Source organism: Talpa occidentalis, unplaced genomic scaffold (genome assembly GCF_014898055.3).
Source record: "Talpa occidentalis isolate TD23 unplaced genomic scaffold, MPIMG_talOcc4v2.1 talOcc4.3, whole genome shotgun sequence".
NCBI lineage: Eukaryota > Metazoa > Chordata > Mammalia > Eulipotyphla > Talpidae > Talpa > Talpa occidentalis.
This window is the reverse complement of record NW_023603184.1, coordinates 72309135-72328886: the sequence shown is the minus strand read 5'-3', so window position 1 is coordinate 72328886 and position 19752 is coordinate 72309135. Positions and strand designations below refer to the sequence as shown.

Here is a 19752-nt window from a genome sequence, read left to right as displayed (position 1 = left end):
TGATTCTTCAGCACGATTTTAGCCTTTCAATGAGAAAAGAGATGCTATGAATATTCTGCCAGTTCAGATATTTAATTGAAAGAATGAACTTCAATTTGTTTCACTTAATTTTTGGATAATATATGATCTATGATCTCTGCCCTCAGGTGTGATCACCGTGTTTCTTTACCAAAAATATATATATATATATATTTTTTTTTTTTTTCATGGTTGCTCATTTTTGTACAATGTTTGCTTTCTCCTCAGGTGTAATCCCCACAAATTTCCTAACACCAAGTCACCCATGAACGTCACCAGTCTCTTGTGCTCTTCCCTCCCATTTTGATCCTTCTCTCTTCCCCTCCCCCAGTGGATGTTTCTGGATTTATAGTTTGCCTGCTAGTTTTTTTTTTCTTCCTTGTTTTGTTCCCCTATATTCCTCCTATAAGTGCAACCATCAATCTTATTGCACTGAGCATAATCCCTTCCAGCTCCAACCATTTTGAAGCAAATGGCATGAGCTTATCTTTATTGATCACTGAGTAGTATTCCATTATGTACATATACCACATCTTCTTGATCCATTCATCTGTTTTGGAGCATTAAGGTCATTTCCCTATAAACAGCTGCAATATACACAGGAGTACATTTTTCCTTTTTTTTTTTTTCCCTTTTTTTTTTTTTTAAAGATTTATTTTTATTTATTTATACAAGCACTGGGCACAGTCAGAAGCGCGGGAGGGTGAGAGAATTCACCAGAGCCAGAGCGGGGAGCAGAGCAGGCAGAAGGACTGAGGTACACTGCTGAGGGGAGCAGCGGGCGGCAGGAGAGGTGGGCGCGCCATGTGGGACCCTCCTCTGGTGGCCGGGGAGCAGCCGGGGATCGAACTGGCGCTGCAAAGGCTGCGGGCAGCTTCACAACCCAGAGCTCAACCGCTGCGCCACCAGGGAGGCCCCATTTTTCCTTTTGAGTTAGTGTTATGGTATCCTTCGGGTAGATTCCTAGGATTGAAATACCTGGGTTGTATAGCTGATCCATTTAAGTGTTTTCAGGAAACTCCACAGTTTTCCAGAGTGGCTGGACTAGTTTACATTTCCACCAGCAGTGTAAGAGGCTTCCTGTATCTCCACATCCTCACTAGCACTTGCAATTTTTGACCATTATCACTGTGTGTGATGTGGTAACTCACTGTGGTTTTGATTTGCATATGACTTTTGGCCATTTGCGGTCTGGGTCTTTGTTTAGGGCAATTATGCCCTTGATTATTTCCTGTCTTGTTGATATGTCCATTGGTGAGAAAGGAGTGTTGCAGTCTCGTACCACATATGTATTTTCTCCAATGTCTGTTTGCAGATTTGAAAATAATTGTCTAAAGGTATTTTGGTGCTCCTTTGTTTGGGGAGTATATATTGATGTGTTACGACTCTCTGGCATATTTTCCCCTTGATCATTATACAGTGTCCATTCCTGTCTTGTCACCCTTTTTAGCTGGCATTCTATTTTATCTGATAGAAGTATGGCTACCCCTGTTTTCCTTTGGGTGCCATTTGCCTGTAAAATTGTTTTTCAACCTTTTACTTTCAATCTGTGTCTGTCTTTGAAATTTAGGTTCATTTCTTGGAGACTGCAGAAGGTTGGATTTTGTTTCCTATTTCAATAGGATACTATGTCTTTTTATTGGTGAGTTCAGTCCATTGACATTTAGAGTGATCGTTGGTATGTGGAAATCTCAATCTCTTTACTACCATTTAGTTCATATTTTTGTGGTTTCACTCAATTCCTTGTTCAGTTCTTTGTGTTAATTCCTCTCTTTGGTTCAAATCTTGAAGCTCCTTATTTTTTTTTTTTTAAAAAGATTTATTTATTTGAGAACCAGGGTATAGGCCAGAGGTGCGGGAGAGAGAGAAGATTCACCAGAGACAGAGTGGGGAGCAGAGCAGGCAGACTGACTGAAATACACTGCTGAGGGGAGCAGTGGGAGAGGCAGGAGAGGTCTGCAGTACCATGTGGGTATTTCCCCAGCCGGCCTGGATTGAACCCACACTGCAGAGGCTACAGACAGCTTCACAGCGCTGCGCTCAACCGCCTGAGCCACCAGGGAGGCGCTCCTTTTAATATTTCTCAGAGAAGGCATTTAGAGATTGCAAATTCCCAAACATTGTTTGTCTGAGAAGGCCCTTATTTCTCCTTAATATAGGAAGAAGAGCTTTGTAGGATAAAGTATTCTTGGCTGGCATTTTTTGTTTTTGAAATACTTTAAATACATTACTCCATTTTCTTCTTGCCTGTAATGTTTCTTCAGAGAACTCCAATGTTAGCCTAATTAGTGTTCCTTTATAGGTTATTTGTTTCCTCTCCCTTGTCAGCTTCCTTATTTTTTCTGTCTTGGACTTTTGGGAGCTTTACTACTCTATGTTGTGCTGTAGATTTCCTTTTATTGATGTTCTTTTAGTTTCCTGTATTTCTATGTCTACTTCCTTCTTCAAGTTTCAGACGTGGTCTTCAATAATTTTCTAAAATAGTTTTTCAGATTCCTATGACTTTTATATTTCTTTTCCTTATGGTGTCAGATAATTCTCAAAGTGTTTCTTCATTTTTTTTTCCTTTGTAGCTCTCTTTCTATTTTTGTTCTTTTTGTATGTGCATCTTTGAGATTATTGATTTGTTGTTCCATTTGGACTATTCTTCTTTCATGACTTTTTCCAGTTTTTTGTAATCCTCCACTGATCATTTTAGATCCTACAGTTCCATTATTGCATTAATTAGCAATTCAATTTCAATCTCCTGTTCCTTGTTTCTCATAACTAACTTTCTTTTCCCTTTTGCGTTTTCTCATGTATCTGATTCATTTTTCTGAGTGTTCGTTGTATTGTTCTAAATCTTGCTGTAATTCTTTGTTCTTGATTACAGTAGCTTTGAATTCTTGGTATAACAGGAAGAAAAGCTCTTCTGGGGTTATGTTGTTCGGTTTTGGAGATGGTTTTCCTTCTGTGGTGCACTGTTCATCCGAGGACTTGCTTTGGGCATTCTGAATTTTCTTTCTCTGCATTGCTTGCTGTCAGGTTTGTTCTGCTGTATATGGGTCTTCTATTGGATGTGGGTCTTCCTACTGTTCAGGGAGTTTACCAGGTGGTAGGTTCAGTAGCTGGGGCCTTCCTTAGAGCAGGTCTGGGCATATGGTGCAGTGGCAGTCCTGGCTATCTGGGTAAGCAGCAGGCAAGGTTTCAAGGAGGTTATGAGACCACTGGTCACTCAGGTTTATTCTGACAGGGGTCCAGTGTCTGACTAGTCAGTGTGGATGGTGGGGGTAGGGAATTTTGTGTGAGATCAAAAGGCCACTGTAGGTCCAGGGGTCACTGGCAGGGTCTTGCAGAGAGTCACGAGGCTTCTGTTCACTCTGCTACCCTAGGAACTTAGGTCTGGTGTCTCACAGAAAGTCGTGAAACCTCTGGCTGTTCTGTCACCCTTTCTGATGTGGGTCTAGGGTGTTCTCACAGGTCTGGGTGGGCACAAGAGGGATATCACAGAAAGTCACCAGGTCTCTCTGCCTGGTGCTAGCAGGGTCTCACCAACTTGGGCTTACAATGGCGAGGTCCCAGACTTTACTTTTATGAAGGGAAGATAAAATAGCTGCATCTTGATATACTGTGGGATATTCTGCTATGCTTGTGTTTATTAGCTTTTTCATTCTTGGCAGCATATCAGGCAAGGAGTGAGTCCCTAGCCTCCTCCCCTGCTGTGGTAAAAATTTAGGAGTGAAAAGTAAAGCATATGTGTGTATGTGCATGCACACAGTGTAATTTTTCTAGTTACTTTCAGAATCAATCACGTTACTTTTTGTATATATGACTCCAGAGTTAAATAGCACCCAAAGTATCTGGGTGCTTATTTCACAGAGTGAGGACTAATTAATTATATGGGACATAATTGAACCAAGTCTATAAAGAGAAACAGGATTGTTAGTTACAACTCAGATTAGCAAAGTAAAGGCTGCAGGTCACTGAGATACTGCTGAGTTACAGCCAGGGAGTCATACACCTGTCTATATCCCAAATACTACTGCTGACCTTTCGGAAATTAAGAAGAAATTCCTTTGCATTAACATTTTTTTTTCTAACAGGGTTACAATATTGTCAGTATACTATAGACTACAAAATCTATGCTTTCATAAAGTTATTGACTATATCATGAAGGTTTGGGGGATGATGGTAAGCAGATATTGGAAAATGTTAGCTAGAAGATAAAATGTAATAGCTAACATTTAGTTTTTGAATAAATGCTTAAAGCTCACAAACTTTGAAAATCTGATGACCTCAGTCTCAACCGAAACTTGAATGTCCATACGCCTTATTCCTACAGTCATTAATGTGCCGTAAAGCTACAGTAAGAAAACGAGGGGACTCCCTGGTGCACAAGGGTTAAAGTCTCAGTGCTATCAAGTTTGCCAGCCACTACAGCATGAGTTCAATCCCCAGCCAGGGAGCTAACCCACATGGTGCAGCAGACCTCTCCTCATCTCACCCACTGATTCCCCTCAACGGTGTATTTCAGTAGATCTGCCTGTTCTGCTCCCCATTCTGTTTCTGGTGAATCTTCTCACCCCCCCACACCTCTGGCCTACATGCCATTTCTTATACGCATAAATAAAAATAAATCTTAAAAAAAAAGAAAAGGTAAATTTCATTCTAGCCACCAGAGTACCTCACATATGATGTTCAACAGTCTACTAATCTTTAAAACAAAATATCCCTAATTAATCATTCCCTTTGTAATATGGTTTCTAAACTTGTAGACTAATCATCATGGCTCTCACTCCTATGGACTAATTTCTTCTGTTTTTTTCCTTTTTGCGTTTAATTGGTAAATGTAGTTGGACTAGTTTACAGTACAATACAAAAATAGTTGACGTGAATAAAAAGATAAGTTTAAAATTGTATTAATTTTATGTCTTTTTATTATTTTATAGTAAAATGACATTCTTTTTTTTGTGTGGGACCCTCACTGGTAGCTGGGGATCGAAATGGCGCTGTAGAGGCTGTGGGCAGCCTCGCTACCCAGCGCTCAACCACTGCGCCACCAGGGGAGGCCCATTAAGATGACATTCTTTCTTATAAACTGAGTCAAATCATATTACCATTTGTGTAATAGTCTAACCTTAAATGTAGTTTATCATATTCAGTTTATGTAACTTTAAGTAATTAAAAACTCATTTAGTATTTCGTTTTCTCTTATATTAACAGCCCAGGGAGACCTGTAAATAATGTTAGGATAATAAAAAGCTACCATTAAGAGTAAACTTTATCCAGAGGCAGAAGTAGAACCAAGAGATAAAATGGAATCAAGACTGACTCAGTAAAAAGAGAAAAATTTCTTACAGCATTGTCCGACAATGGAACAGGCCATTTCACAGAGAGTGCAATATGAACATTCCTGACATCAAAAGCATTCTTTAGGGATCTGGTGAGGTCAGGTCAGATAAGATCACCTATTAGTCAGGTTACACTGTGATAAGTAACACCTACAACTCACTGGGTTAATATAAAGATAGTGTCTTGCATTACAACACACAGCTGATACCAATCAGGTAACTGCCTAATATATATGTTAGTAAAATAGGTGCCACAAACTGTATTTGTATGTCACTGGAGTGATGAATGGCTTTTTCATATACAAAGATTTGTGAAAACACAAAAAAACATAAACGAATATATGACAAATGCTATCATCAGCTGCAAAGCATAATATATTTACTATCTGCCTCCTGTATGGTGTGACTCGCGAGATGTAGGCTACTTCCATCTTTTGGCTCCTTGCTTCTTTCTGTAAAAGACTCTACTAATTCAACACTAGTCTTCATCATAGTCTCTTTTGCTCAGTCTATAATCAACCCCATGGCATCAACTAACTACAGTGGGGCTGGAAAGTGTACTGTTCCAGACACCTGAAGAAGCAGAAGAGTACTGGTATGGAAAAACACTGTAAGTTTCCACCACAACTTGTAAATTTTTTTCTAACTCAAAGATTCTAAGATTCAAAATATTTCACCTATAATTTTCATTTTTAGTATAAATCTTAATTGTTTAAAAACTGATTTAGAGGGCCTCCCCGGTGGCGCAGCGGTTGAGCGCTGGGTTGCGAAGCTGCCCGTAGCCTCTGCAGCGCCAGTTCGATCCCCGGCTGCTCCCCGGCCACCGGAGGAGGGTCCCACATGGCGCGCAGACCTCTCCTGCCGCCCGCTGCTCCCCTCAGCAGTGTACTTCAGTCCTTCTGCCTGCTCTGCTCCCTGCTCTGGCTCTGGTGAATTCTCTCACCCTCCTGCGCTTCTGACTGTACCCAGTGCTTGTATAAATAAATAAATGTTAAAAAAAAAAAACTGATTTAGAAAGAAAAGTGTCAAAATATCACAGCTTTGTGTTTGAGTTAGAACTAAGACAAAGGAACTTAATGTTATGTGGAACACGTGTATATTAAATTCTTTAATAACACAGCCTTCAATTTATAGTATGCCCACAACATTACTTATGAATCACAAAAACTTGAAATTTTAAATGATTTGAACAGAAGAAATGATGGGTCTTGCAGTCTTAAAAGTACTGACTTTATGAATAAAAATAATGTAAGTTACATGCCTACCACTGCAGGGAAAACTTGGTAATTTGGTCATTTCAAAATCTCAACAACACTCACTGAATCCATTTAGTAAGTTATAGAACAGCTGCAAGCTGAATTATACATGATGATAGCATAATATTTTATAGATTGTTCAGTCATATCTACTGGGCATACTAAAAGACAGAAATTAGAGTAGCTCTTTTTCTTTTAATTTAGCAAGTGAATGTTTCATTCCTTGGTAAGAAGATTTCATTTATACAAATATACCAAGCTTTAAAAATTAATACATCGTTTAAAATAGGTGTGAAAAACACATACATAAACTTACCTACCCTATACAACATGACTGGCACAATAAGCCATGTAAACACAATGAAAAATATTTTAAAACGCACAACAAAGATTATAACTAAAAAATGCTACTCAATTAGGAAGATTGAAAAACAATTCTAAGTATCTACATATCATAAGCAAATCACAAAAAAGTAGCAGTGCCTTTTTATAAGAGGATATTAATAATCAATTGTTAATATACAAAATGAAGAAGTTGGAGGACTTCCAGCCTCCAGAACTATGTGTAGCAGATTCTGTTGTCTATAATACACTCATTCTGTGGTACTTTATTATAGCAACCCAAATTGACTACAAGAGTATAAAACAAATAAGTGAATTAAGCCATTTAATCTTCAAAATAACCCACTAAAATATGTACATGTTTATCCCTACTTTACGGGTGGGGAAATGAAGTCAAGGAAGGTTTTGTAGACTGCCCAATGTGTTAAAGCTATCAAATAAAGGGGACATGGTATTGTTCAAAATATTTTAAGTCCAGACTGTACTGTTTAATAAGGTAGCTTATTAAACTACTCTATTAGCCATGTTATTTAAATTTAATTGATATTGAATAAAGGTAAACAATCAAGTTGTTCAATGTAAATAGCCAAAAGGCATATGAAAAAATGTTCAACCTCACTTATTATCAGTAAAATGTAAATTAAAACCACAATGAGATACCACCTCACACCAGTGAGAATGGCTCATATTAAAAAAAAAAAAAAAAAAAACTGGCAATAAGAAGTGCTAGCAAGGATGTGGAGAAAAGGTAACCCTCTTATACTGCTGGTGGGAATGCAAATTGGTCCAGCCACCATGAAAAGTTTTGTGGAGGACCCTCAAAACAATAAAAACGGATTTACCATATGACCTAGTGATTCCACCACTAGGAATCTACCATAGGACACAAAAACACTAATTCAAAAGGAAAGCTCATGCCTTTGTTTACTGCAGAACAACTTACAATAGCTAAGATACGAGAACAACCTAAATGTCCCCAAACAGACGAATGGATCAAGATGTTGTGGTATATATATATAATGGAACACTATTCAGCAATCCAAAAAGATAAGCAACATGGATGGAGCTGGAAGGGATTATGCTCCGTGAAATAAGTCAGAAGGAAAAAGAAAAATATCGGCTGGTTTGACTTACAGGTGGCGCATGGAAAAAACAAACAAAAAAAAGGTCAGGAAAAAACACCAAAACTTGCAAGTGGACCATAGACTTAGGGCAAACAGCAAGAGTGGGAAGAGGAAAGGAGCCAAAAACAGGGACGGAAGAGCACAGAGATTATGGTGATGGTTCACGGATGCCATGGTGTGGGAGAACCACAGGAATACACCTGAAGGCGAGCCATGATGTAAGAAAATAAATTTTAAGGGCCTCCCTGGTGGCGCAGTGGGTTGAGCACAGTGCTGTGAAGCTGGCTGCAGTCTCCACAGCACCGATTTGATTCCCGGCTGGCCAGGGAGAATCCCACATGGCGCAGCAGACCTCTCCTGACTCACCTGCTGCTCCCCTCAGCAGTGTATGTCAGTCAGTCTGCCTGTTCTGCTTCCTGCTCTGTCTCTCACCCTCCCATGACTCTGGCCTGTACCCCAGCTCTTGTATAAATAAAAATAAATCTTAAAAAAAAAATTTAAAAAGGGGAATAGAAATTAAAAAAGAAAAAAAATCAAGACCTTCAGTTATACTAGCCACATTTCAAGTCCTCAGAAATCACATGTGGCTAGTGGCCACAACATTGAACAGTGTACATATGGACATTTCTTTCACTGCCCAAAGATACATTGGTCAGTACCTTGTCTACAATCTTAGCCACCACATAATGTACTTTACTTGTGTGTGAAAACTGTTGTGTGCTTACAGAATTCACATTACAAAAATGATACTTAATCTATAGTTCAGTATTTCATCATTGTTTCCCCACAAATTCATCATTTAACTACATCAACCATATTGGACCTCAAAAAATTAAACTTCTTGGGCCTCCCTTGTGGTGCAGGGATTAAAGACAGCACTATCAAGCTATCGCCAGTCACTGCAGCACAAGTTTGATCCCCAGGCAGCCAGAGAGAAACCCACATAGCACAGCAGACCTCTTCTGCCTCGCCCGCTGCTCCCCTCAGCAGTGTATTTCAGTGGATCTGCCTGTTCTGCTCCCCACTCTCTCTGGTGAATCCTCTCCATCCCCACACCTCTGGCTTACACCCCAGTCCTTATATGCATAAATAAATAAATCTTTAAAAAAATAACTTTCTTTAGCACTGTGGATTCCATAACTCAATTTGAAGAATCATAGCTCTAATGTATTCTAAGATCTGATGTCAAAGCTCATTTTGCACTGCAATATTCCTTTGTTTATGGGTCTATGTATTTTGTTCAAGAAATACTGATTATTATAGTCAACAACATTATTCGAGATTTTATTTTCAACAGTTTCAGTTGCCTGCAGTCAACCATGGTCTAAAAATATGTATGATAGTCTGAGATATAGAAACTATTTACACAACTTTTATTACAATATGCTATTATGATTTTTTGATTTATTATTATCACTAATCTTTTACTGTGCCTGATAAATTAAACTTTTCCATTGTTATGGATGCATAAGAGAAAACATAGTACATAAAAGGTTTAGTACCACAGGCCTCCCTGGTGGCACAAGGGGTTAAGACTCAACCTATGAAGCTGTCTGCAGTCTATGCAGCATGAGTTTGAGCCCTAGCCAGCCAGGGAGCTACCCACACGGCGCAGTAGACCTCTCCTGCCTCACCCGCTGCTCCCCTCAGCAGTGTACTTCGGTCAATCTGCCTGTTCTGTTCCCCACTCTGTCTCTGGTGAATCCTCTCATCTCCCACACCTCTGGTACCCTAGCTCTTGTATGCATAAACAAATAAATCTTAAAAAAAAAAAGGTTTAGTACCATTCAGTGTCTCAGGCATCCACTTGGGGTCCTGGAATGTATTCCCCCATGGATAAGGGAACTACTGTATATATATTTGATGTCTGTGTATTGAATATCCCATTTTCTTAATTCTGGTAACAGTATCACAGGTGGCTTTGACTCAATTTTGACTTTGAATCGCTTTGACTCAACTTCTATTTCTAGATTAAGGGATGAGAAAGTGATCTAGGCACATATTGTACTCTATCCCTGGCCATGGTTAGGGCTAAACTTATGACTTAAGCTGGATCATTCAAAATGTGACATAAGCATTCCTTGCCACTAGCTATTTGGTTTGAGAGCCACAGGACCAAGCAGCCAGCATTTACAGCAACCAGTCTTTCCAACTACACATATAAAACTGTCTACAAAAGCTTACATAAAAGGAAATTAGTCAAATTACACTATTTGAGGTCTGGCCCTAACTGTTCTTAACTTCTGAACTTAGCATTCAGATGAGCCTATGAATTTCCCTTTTTGTAGAGTTAATATGCTATAAATTTCTAACAACAATTAACAAAACAAACGAAGACTAATTAGAGATAAAGAGTCAAAGACACTTGATTTGGGAAGGAGAAAAACACTAATGATGTGCTTATGTTAAATATTTGTGTAAAAAGGGTAATCACTGAAAGAAAGTGTATAAGAGAAAAAAAAAAACAGTATCACCACCAACAAAAGTAAACCATCACTAACAAAATACTACTTTACCTGGTATATAATAAACTAAGGAACCCAAATCTCTTAATCATCTTTTTGTACCAAGTAGCTAACAAAGAACTTCGTATATGGCATATGTAGCAAATGATCACTCAATGAATGGTTCCTCCTTGCCAGAAATTACCGTTACCTTGATTTTTAAAATCTTGTGTGTTGTTTTATAAATAAATGTTTTATGGAGATATAATTTATTTACATACCATACAATCCCCCCATTATATATATATATATATATTTTTTTTTTTAATAGAGGCATGTTTTTTTATTTATTTGTTTTGTTTGTTTGTTTATACATGCACTGGGTACAGTCAGAAGCACGGGAGGGTGAGAGAATTCACCAGAGCAGAGCAGGCAGAAGGACCGAAGTACACTGCAGAGGGGAGCAGCGGGCAGCAGGAGAGGTCTGCACGCCATGTGGGACCCTCCTCCAGTGGCCGGGGAGCAGCCGAGGATCGAACCAGCGCTGCAGAGGTTGCGGGCAGCTTCGCAACCCAGCGCTCAACTGCTGCGCCACCAGGGAGGCCCTACAATCCCCCCATTTTAAGAGCCTAATTCAGTAGCTATTAGTATATTCACAAAGTACTGCAACTTTCACCATCAATTTTTTAACATTTCATTAACCCAAAAAGCAACCCATTCCTCTTAGTTACAATTCCTTTAATATCCTAATCTCCCAGGCATAGGCAACTACTAATTTGTGTTTCTTCACATTCACCTATACTGGACATTTCATATAGATGGAATTATCTTTGTATGATTTTTAGGGACTTCTTAGTGTGTTTTCAAGATTCATCTATGTTATAGCATAAATCAGTTTATCTCATTCTTTCTTCGCATATAATATCCATCCACTACACGGATAAATACAAAATTCTGTTTATTCATCAGTTGGATATGTGGATATTTCTATTCTACAATTCATTAATAAGAATAAAGCTGTTATAAAATGTTACTGTATAAGTTTTTTGTGGACCTGTATTTTCTTCTCTCTTGGTTTTATGTTTAAGAATGGAATCTGAAGGCCTCCCTGGTGGTGCAAGGGGTTAAGTCTCAGTACTCTGAAGCTATCCACAGCCAATGCAGCTGGGTCAATCCCTGGCTAGGGAGCTAATCCACATGGTGCAGCAGACCTCTCCGTCTCACTCACTGCTCCCCTCAGCAGTGTATTTTAGTAGCTCCACCTGTTCTGCTCCCCACTTTGTCTCTGGTGAATCCATTCAGCCTCCCCTTCCCCCAACACCTCTGGCTTGCACCTCTGTTCTTGTATGCATAAATAAATGAATCTTAAAAAAATAAAGAAATGACAGCCAGGCCACTGGCTTCAGTGATGTAAAATAGCAATAAGAGAAACAAAATGAGGGAGGCATGTGGCTGGCTATTTCTCTGAAAACATTATTAGGTAATTTTAATATGGCTTAATAGAACAAACGCATATTACCAACTTTTTTTTTAGGCTAGTACTCTTTATCCTTAGGATTACATTACCAGTGTCTTCTATGATACAATTCAAAACAGGACAGTATTAATGTAGTTTTGAAAGTCAATTCTAATTAGGCAAGAAACAAGTTTCTCAAGCAGCCTTGAAGACATGATTTGATCCAGAGGGAGAAAAAAGAGGATAAGGACAGTATCTGGATTCATAAAAGGACTTTTTTTTCCTGAATCTGTTACTGAACAAAGTATTCTTGAGCTGTAAGTTTGATCTCTCCTATACTCTCAAATCAATACAAGATACCTACACATACTCAAATCTGTAAGTATTCATTAATTAAGTACAATGGTATACAAGATGTTATCAAGTTCACAGTCTCTTTGGATGAGGGGAGATAGGTAATGTGCACGAAATGAACGACATATAATACCAGATGCAAAATAATAAAAGTGATGAAAATACAGGAGACCACATGGAAGAGAGCACTTGTGAGTTTATGTTTCAAAAAGAAACTGGCAGTTTAGAAACATGTGACATACATGTTGGGGGGAGGAAGTATGGTAAATAGTTATTTCAGTTAGAAGAAATATTATGATTCAAGACTCGGAAGAGACTGCATGAGGATTTTAGGGTCTGCTGAATTGTTTGACTTGAGTAGGAAAGAATTAAGCCACAAGATTACTTCTACTACAAATCCATATATTTCTGGAAATAATTATTACTTTTTAAACAAAAACTTATCAAGTGAATTGTAAGGGTTTATTAGATTGCCTTTTCTGGTAGATTGAGCTGCTGTAGAGCAAGAGTTAAAATTCACTGATTTTTGTAGTCTTAGTCAGGGTTGGTATGTGGCAGGTACTCACCAAATCTTTTTCCAAGGAATGGCTGACTAAACAAATAAATAAACAGTATAGTGGAACCAAATCAGAGAGGCTTAAATGCTTATTTTCTGTCATAGAAATTAAATGTAAATAATTTATGCAGTGTCATATTTAAGTGACAGTTAATTCATAGGGCATAAAAAATAAGGCAGAATATTAATACAAAGGCTTAAAAATTTTAAATGTATACATAATCCAAGATGAGCTGAAGTGACTAACCTCTGTGAAAGGAAATTGTGCTATCAAATTTTTATAGTTCTTTAATACAGTATCTTTACCACCTCAGATTATAAATTTGGCTTTAAGATAAACTTAACTGTGTATGTATCTTTCTTCATATTTAATTTTTTTAAAGATTTATTTATACATACAAGAACTGGGGTACAGGCCAGAGGTGTGGAGGGTGAGTGGATTCACCAGAGATAGAGTGGGGAGCAGAACAGGCAGAATGACTGAAAACATTGTTAAGGGGAGCAGCGGGCGAGTTAGGAGAGGTCTGCTGCGCCATGTGGGTAGCTCCCTGGCCAGCCAGGGATCAAACTCGTGCTGCAGAGGCTGCGATAGGTTCATAGTGCTGTGCTTAACCCCCTGAGCCACCAGGGAGACCCTCTTCATATCTGAAACACAAATTTTATTTGTACACCTGAGTTAAACTAATGAGAGAAGAAAAGTGCTCTTGGAACCGTCTCATTTTCCTTTCAAGTTTACATTTTTAATCACTAGATTCTTTGTGACATTTCAAAAAGAAAAGGTAACTTTCTTAAAATGAATTTGCTTTGCTTTTCTTAATATATGTTCTCAAAAAGGTAAAAAAAAAAAGGAATTGAGACAATATAATCTTGATTATTATACAAGGAGGGTCCAATATCTTGAATCTTTCAAGATTCTGTGTATTGCCTAGAGTTCATGTTACTTGAAAACTCATAATATTTTATAAAGTAAGTCATACTCTAATGCACATTAGCGATAATCTCTCTCTCTACCTCTCACCAATCTGGCTTTATTAAAAATAAAGAAATTCGACAATGCTAATAAAAATAAGGAGGTGACAGGTTGATTATAAAAGAATTTTAAAATTCATTTCATGATAACCACAACTTAATTATGAAAGGAAAAAGAGTCAGAGTCAGAAGTGACATTTAAGAATGTTCAAGAAAGACGTAGTCCTAGTAACAAGGCAATAAAATCTGTATCACTACCACCTTGCTCACTTTGGTAATTCCCCTTGACTCAAAGGACATAATATAAATCCTTTAGTTTGCCATTAAAATCTTCTACAATTTTGCCCAAACTTAAGATTCCACCATTGCATCTCTTCATCCAACCTAGACTGCAGCCAACTTATACCTTCTACCACCTGTACTCACCCTTCATTCCTCTTACCAGAATGTCATTTCTGATTGGTGAATTACGTCTATTCGCTAAATTCTAGTTCAGACTCCTAATTCACTGTTTTTACTACCTGTCATATTCATCTTTTTCTTGATGTACGTTCTCACAATTTTCCCTAAGCTGTCTAATTCAGTCATCTTATTTTTTTGAACTTCTCATTTATTTATTATTCCATGTCTTTCACTGGCATGTAATTATTTGCTTTCATTCTACTCATTTAAGTATGTATAAATGAAAAGTCACTAACTCTTGAATTTTGGAGAGCAAAGTACCTGCTCCATAAATATCACCAAGTCTTTTTTTTTTTTTTTTTTTTTGTGCGACCCTCGCCAGTGACCGGGGATCGAACTGGCACTGCAGAGGCTGCAGGCAGCCTCGCAACACAGCACTCAACTGCTGCGCCACCATGGGAAGCCCCTCTTATCACCAAGTCTTAACAATAATCTAATGTAATATATCCCTGTGGATCATTCATAACAGTTTTCTCAAGCTAAACTAACAGATCACTTTGTTTCTCCATCTAGTTACTCTATGTTTGGAGACAAATTATAATGGCAGACCTATCAGAGTAGCAATTAAAAAAACCAGCAACTCTTTAAAATACACACTTTGAATAGATGCAGTTTACTGCACATCAATTATACTTCAATAAAGCTTAAGTAGAAAAAAACCACCTTCCCAACCCACTCCAATCCAAAGGGCTTCTGGATGAAACATTATGGTGTGAGTCATTATATTTAAGAAAGTAGTACACTTTATAGCCCACAGAAGAATTGGCTAATGGTGATATCATGGCTAATGGTGATATCATGAACTAATAGCTGGGCTGGGATACGGATAAATTTCTACCTTTCTAGTGATTTAACTTATTTCTTAACTGTCACTACTGATAAAAGATAATACATCAAATAAACAAGTGTGACAGGCTCAGCAGAAGGCCCTCCACAAATAATTAGTGCTTATTACTTATTTTTACATTGAGTTGAATGTGTTCACTCTCAAAGTTACACAATTAGCAGAAAATGTATCTGAGAATCTGGATGACTCCCTCTGACACCTCAATAAAATTGCAGATGTTACAAATGCCTGACTTACAAATGACCATAAATAATACAAGTATTATCAAATTCCACTAACCTCCAAATAAAAAATAATGTACAATTTTATCTTTCCCCTAATTATTTTCAGAATCTGAAAATACTACTTCTATCTCTTCCCATAAATTGCTCCTAATTATTTCTAATCTCATTGGACTCAAAGGTAAGTAAGAAGCTCAGCTTCGCTCATTGCTGTTTTACTAGAGGTCCATTCTGTCCTACTTCCAGAAAATTGTTTGTTTTCTTTTCCATACTCTCCAGACCCCACAAGTCTGTCCAACATGAGTGTTAAGAAATATTCTTCTGCTTAGCTTTAAGGATGTAGCTGATGCTAGGCAATCAGGTGAGGTTATTTCTGTTCAATTTTAACTTGGAACTTACTGTCTCATTAAAATGAAAATGGGTTTAGGATCAGAGCGCAATACCAATATTCTGCTAGAATAATATATTATGTTTCACCTTGAAATTGATTAAAAACACATTTCCAAGCCTTTTTCTTGGAGATTATGACTTAGTAAGCAGGAAGTGTGCATTTAAAAAAGTACCCTAGGTTTACTGTCCATAAGGTAACTATATACTTTTCTGTCCAAATCTGGGCATAACACTTCAGAGTGAAAATGAACACTTTGTAATGATGTCAGGACAATGGGCAAAACTGGGACTATCCTGGGCAAATGGGTGATTTAACTATCAGGTAAGTTTGGAAAACACTGATGATTAGTATTTCTCCAATTTTCCAGTATGACTTAGTGCTAAGACTTTAATGTGCTGATATACATACTGGTACTTTATATGCAAAACAGAGCCCAAATCCTAAATAACTCTATAGAGTCACAGGAGCTACAACCAACAACATCCAGATGTCAAAGCCTATATAAAATCAACACAGATCAATATTAAAACGCATGAAAAGATGTTCAACTTCTTTAACCATTACAGAAATACATATCAAAACCATAATATGATATTACTATATACTCAATAGAATGGCTGTAATAAAAAAAGAGACAATAACAAACACTGGCGACTATGTGGAAAGACTGAAACCCTCTTATATTGCTGCTGAGAATGCAAAATGGTAGCCTACTTTGGAAAACAGTTCATCAGCTGCTCAAATGGTTTAAGAGAGCTACCATATGACCAAGCAACCCCACATGTACATATAATTATCCAAGAGAAATCAGAACATACATCCACATAACGTGTGCAAGAACATTTATAGCAGTATTGTTAACATTTGTCAAAAGGACAACACACATTTCAAACAGACAAAAAAAAAAAATCAGTATTATTTACAGTATCTTGTAAGTTGCCTTAGGATAGGTGTTTTCTTTCCAGGACTTTGAATTCTACAAGACTGTGGAAAACATAGGCAGCTTCTTGCCCTTTAAGAACTGCCCATTTGCACCTATACAAATGTCCCCTTTTCTCTTTCCTTTTAAACCTGCCCATTTAAAATGCAGCTCTTTACCTTCTGCATCTATGCAGGCATTCTCCTACCCAACCCCCTTTTCTTAATAAACTTGCTGTGAACTGCTAAGAAATAGAGTAGACTTTTTAACTCTATTGTGTGGAATGGGAGAGTGTATTTGATTTTTCTTTTTGATTAATTGCTATAACACTGAGGTAGTTTCATAGTTTCTTTACACACTGAAGCTCTTACAGAACAACTTTGATACTATATGAATTCTGCCATTTTGACAGCACTGATAGGACTCTTGGTTCTAACACTCCATTTGAACTCCATTCATAATTATTTTTACTTCAAATCTTGCTTCTGGTTATCTAGATCCACTTTCTATTTTAAGACTATATCAGGTTTTACAGAGGCCATTGTGGGTGCCACCTTGCACTGCAGTCACTCTAAGGACCTACAGTTTCTTTCTGAAATGACAATAATGCTCTATAATTAGATTATGGTATTGGCTGCATAATTGCAAATATACTAAAACCCAATGAACTATAAACTTTAAATGAGCGAATTTTGTGGTATATGAGTCTCTCGATAAAGCTGTTTAAAAATATCTGCAGAAAAAAGTTCAACAATGGCTAATAAACTTCAACATAATTTATACAAGTATTTACAAATTCTTTTAAAATCCCACACAACATTTGACATCTTATAATAATTTATAACAATGTTTGATCAAGAGCATTTGATCGCATTTAGATACCTGTTCACTGAAGCAAAATTCAACTTTCATTATTTTGGGATCATAAAATACCTGAAGACGCATATTCTGATGTTCCTCAGCCCCCAATTTCTACAACTGCTGCACTCAATTCCTCTCTACCACTCATTTGATGATGATGATTTGGACATATTTTTGCTAACAAAGATCTGGTAAAAATTTATGCAAATCACAACTATTTGGCTTTTGTCACAGCATATTTATTTGTGATTCTAGAGGGACAAATCTTTACAAAAAAAGGTAAATGAGTTTTTTTACTTCAATATGAAATGTACTGAATGCCCTCCAGTTAGGTTAAACTTTAGTTCAGAAAGACTATTTTTATTAAGAAAAACAATGTAGACAACCATGAAAACAATTCATAGAATGGATGTTGAGCAATGTTAACAACAAACTACTTGTTTTATATCTTGATAGCTATATGTTACAGGGATGTATACGATTTTTTAAAAACTCACTGAATGGTACATTTATGATTTGTGCACTTTTCAGCATTTATCTACCTATAAAAAGTAATCAAATATTGAAATCTAGTTAATTATGTGCATGACAACATGTTTAGAAATAAAGTAATATATTGATCCCTGCAAATTATTTTCAAACACCTCAGAAAAAATAAGGACTGACAGAAGACAAAGCAAACAGCAAAATGTTAATAACAGTGGATAGGTACCTGAGAATTTGAGGCACCTATCAAATTCTGTGTATCCTTGGAAATTTTCAGCATTTTTTAAAAATTATCTCACACTGGCAACTCAGATGCTCTCATAAGCAGCCAAGACTCTTGAAGACAATATTGACATGTCTAAGCACAAGGGGGAAATTATCTTCAATTTAGCATTCCACATGATCAAACAGGTGTGATGGCAGAAAAAAGACTTTGGAGAAAGGAAAAGAAAGGCACAATGGGCTAAATTTCTCACTGATCATACAATGAAACAGAAGTAACCCAAAACTCAACGGTTCTAAAAGGAAGTTGGAAGAATACAGTGTCCAGTCCACTTTACTGAACAGAAGCAGGCTGTAACCACATGGAGTTAAGCAGTATGTTAGGATTTAAAGAAGGTTCAGAGCTTACTGGTTTTGAAGGAAATGATATGAAAGATATGAGCATTAGTGAACGATGTATTTCTTTGTGGCTTCAAAAAGGGTGGTCCAAACAAACCTATGCTGTGCAAATGATGTGGCCTATATCAATGTGGAAAGAAGAGATATTGCCTGGTACTTACTGAAGCAGGGTCTAAGGAGGCATGTTATGCTTTTAAACAGGGGATGGTCATTTACAGACTCCCCACCGTGAAAGGGTTTACTCCCTTGCAGATAGTATTCAGTCCCTCCTACTGGGAAGCATTTGGAAATACTCCTTTAAGGATTGGAAGCTCTGCCAAAGGATGGATAGTCATGAGTAAGTTTTTTCCTTTCTGAGGGGGCTGGTGCTGGTACAGAATGTTGACATAAGGCTTCAAATTCTTCCATATGGGCATAGTAGAAAGGGCACCTTTGATTCTGTATCTTTATAATTTCCTGCTTCAAATTTTGGCTTTTGTCTCAGAATTGTCTGTTTCAGTTTCTGATTTCTTAAGGAAATCCTAAGGCCACTATTTTGACGCCATCATCAAGACATTCAAATTTCTTTGTATAGTATGTCCCCATTTCAAACTTTATCAGGATTTCAGTGTTAATCACAATGCTCAGGACTCTCTTTTATACAGGAAAAAACTCTAGTTTGCACAGCAATATAGGAATTAAAATGATTTTTAATTTTTAACTTTTTAATTAAAAAGTTAAAATAATTAACTTTAAACTTTGATTCAACTTGCTAAATCAGGGGTTTAATCCTAGCTTGAAGTGATTTTCCAGTAAGTATTTTGTGGTAGGCTTCTTGGAAACAAATTGTCAACTAATTTCTTGTGCACAAATTTTGAAATTTACTGCATCACTAAAACTACTTAAATGAATAATATGGAATGATAAACGTGAATTAATTATCTGTTACTGATATTAAATGCAAAACAGGTGCTGAAATAGTTCTGCATTCCTTTTTTGCAACAGCCAGTCAACTAATAGGACAAACCGTTAGCAAATGAATGTAATAATTACTTGTTTGCAAGATATTTAAGCCAAAAGCAAAAGTGAACAGGCTCTATTCTTTTACTTAACAAA

The 19752-nt window shown here is 37.2% G+C and overlaps 1 pseudogene; it reads left to right on the top strand.

Moving 5' to 3' along the window:
* Positions 1–3058: 3058 nt before the first annotated feature.
* Positions 3059–18988, top strand: LOC119255105 (GSK3B-interacting protein-like; annotated as a pseudogene).
* Positions 18989–19752: the final 764 nt, after the last annotated feature.